The sequence below is a fragment of the Pseudophryne corroboree genome, unplaced genomic scaffold (assembly GCF_028390025.1).
Source record: "Pseudophryne corroboree isolate aPseCor3 unplaced genomic scaffold, aPseCor3.hap2 scaffold_3037, whole genome shotgun sequence".
Taxonomy (NCBI): Eukaryota; Metazoa; Chordata; class Amphibia; order Anura; family Myobatrachidae; genus Pseudophryne; species Pseudophryne corroboree.
In genome coordinates this window covers 5,001-7,500 of record NW_026969711.1, presented here as the reverse complement: position 1 = coordinate 7,500, position 2,500 = coordinate 5,001, and positions in this window count along the sequence as shown.

Here is a 2,500-nt window from a genome sequence, read left to right as displayed (position 1 = left end):
GTCCGGGGGCGAGCGCCCTTCGCTGGGCGAGGGGGACGCTTCCCCGGCACCCCTGGCGGCGTCGGACGCCTGCGGGTGCCGGCGGACGGAGCAGACCGCGCCGCACGGGGTACGGGTGCGGGGCCCGCCCGGCTCCGGAGACCGGAGCGCTCAGGCGGACGCCTGGGGACCGGACGCCCTCTCCGGGCGGAGGGGTTCCGGGCGCGCCGTGGGCAGAGGGAGGGTCGGGTTCGCCTGGAGCCGGCCGAGACCCCTGGGTTCCGGCCGAGCGATCGTCCCTCCCCGCCGGGGCGCGGGGTGCCACATCGATCGGGTTGCGGAAATGGGAGACGTGGGGCCCTTCTCTCGCGTCAACCGCAGCCCTCCGTTTTCTCTTTTCCGGCTTGACTCTGTTCGCCACCTGTGATGCTCTCTGGCCGGTTCCCTCGGGCGTAGCGGGACGGGCGGCGCGCGCGACGCTCTCGCGGAGCGTCCTCCGACGCTTCCCCGGGCTCCTGGAGCCGCCTCCCGGCCCGAGGGGTGCCCGTCCGCACTCATCGGCTGAACTTCCGCGAATTGCAGTACCCGATTCGGCCCGCCGGGGGGCGCTGCCGCCGGGGGAAGAGGGGGACGGGCCGGGCCTGGCGCCGGGCTCCGCCGGACGCCCGGCGCTGCCCCGTCTCGGCCTCGGAAGGGGGAGTCGGGGGAACGGGAGGCCGGGAGTCCCGGAGAAAGAGAGAGAGAGAGAGAGAGAGATAGAGAGACCTCCGCGGTTCCGCCTTCGACCGCCGGGGGGCGCCGCGCACCCGTCCGCACGGGCCCGTCCCGGTGGCTCCCGGCAGGGCTCTCCCAAACCCTCTCCCAGGGCCCCGGTCCGGGAGCCCGACTGCGTCCGCTCTCCGCTTCCAGAGAGGAGGCTGTCGGACGGGGAGAGCTGGTACCGGGCTCCTGGAGCCCTGCCTGGGCAGCCTATGGAAGGGAGGGAGCCCTGGCCCTGCTGCTCTCCGAGCTCCGGCCCTGCTGCTCTCCGAGCTCCGTGCCTGCTCTGCCACGGGTCCTTTCGCAGGAGCTCCAGGGAAACGGGCTTTTCGGCCCCTGACAGAGTCCCGGCTCTCTCGCTCGCCTCGTTGGTACCTACTGATCCGGCGGAGGTGTTCTCCGGCGGGTAGCGACACGGACGGCCGAGGGCGCGCTTCACCCAGGCTTCAACCGTCTCCTCCCCGAGCCCCTGGAAGTGCAGCTGGGCCGCGGGCGCCCCGGTCCGCACTCATCTGCGAAACTTCCACAAATTGCAGTACCCGATTTGGCCCGCCGGGGGGCGCTGCCTCCGGGGGGAGAAGGAGACGTGCCCGGCCCGTACGTCGGGCTCCAACGGATGCCCGCCGTGGACCCTTTATAGGCCCCATCCTGGTCCTGCCATGCTGTTATCGGAGCTCCACGGCTATCTTGTCACTAAACCTTTCGTTTGAGCTCCAGGGCTTTTTGCTTTTTGTAACCCGGTTCCTGGAGCCCTGCCTGGGCAAAATCGGATGCAAGAAGGCCCTGCCCATGCTGATCTCTGAGCTCCGCGCATCTTCTGTCACGGGTCCTTTCGCAAAAGCTCCAGGGAAACAGGCTTTTCGGCCCCGGACAGAGTCCCGGCTCTCTCGCTCGCCTCGTTGGTACCTACTGATCCGGCGGAGGTGTTCTCCGGCGGGTAGCGACACGGACGGCCGAGGGCGCGCTTCACCCAGGCTTCAACCATCTCCTCCCCGAGCCCCTGGAAGTGCCGCTGGGCCGCGGGCGCCCCGGTCCGCACTCATCCGCGACACTTCCGCGCTGGAGTCCGACGCTCGCCGGCCGCGTCCCCCGGCCCGCGGGGGCCCGGGGGGAGGCCCGACGCGTGCGGGGGGAGGCGGCGGGCGGCGGGGGCGCCCCCGCGCCACCCGACGGCGCCCCCCGGTGGCCAGAGGCGGCTCGGAGCGAGACGATCGGGGGGGGACGGCGGCGCGTGACCCGCCCCGGCCCCCTTGGCCCAGCGGACGGGCAGGCGGCTCCCGGGCGACCCCCCCCGATCCCCGCCGCGGCGCCCCCCGGTGGCCGCCTGACGCCACTGCGGGGGGTGCAGATTCCGTGTGTCCTCTCGGATAAAAACAAAAGAAAAGGTTCCCGTCGGGCGAAAGTAAGTGGGACGCAGGGCCCCGGGCCCCGACGGTCCGCGCGCGCGGCGCCCCCCGCTGGCCGGTCGAAGGGAGGACAAAAATAAAATGAAAAAAATTTCAAAAAAGCACTCGCCCCAAACAGACGAAAGGTACCCGGTCCGCCCGGATGAACCCTCCCCCGTGTCCCCGCCGCGGCGCCCCCCGCTGGCCAGCCGAGGTAATACACGATTGAGAGGGGGGGAGTGAAAAACAGGGGCAAAAAATGAAAAACACCCCACCCGTTTGAATGCAAAGTCCCGGAGCGGCCAGGGGTGGACGCCGGTCCGCGCGCACGGCGCCCCCCGCAGGCCAGTTGAAGGGAAGAACGGAACGAGACTTAA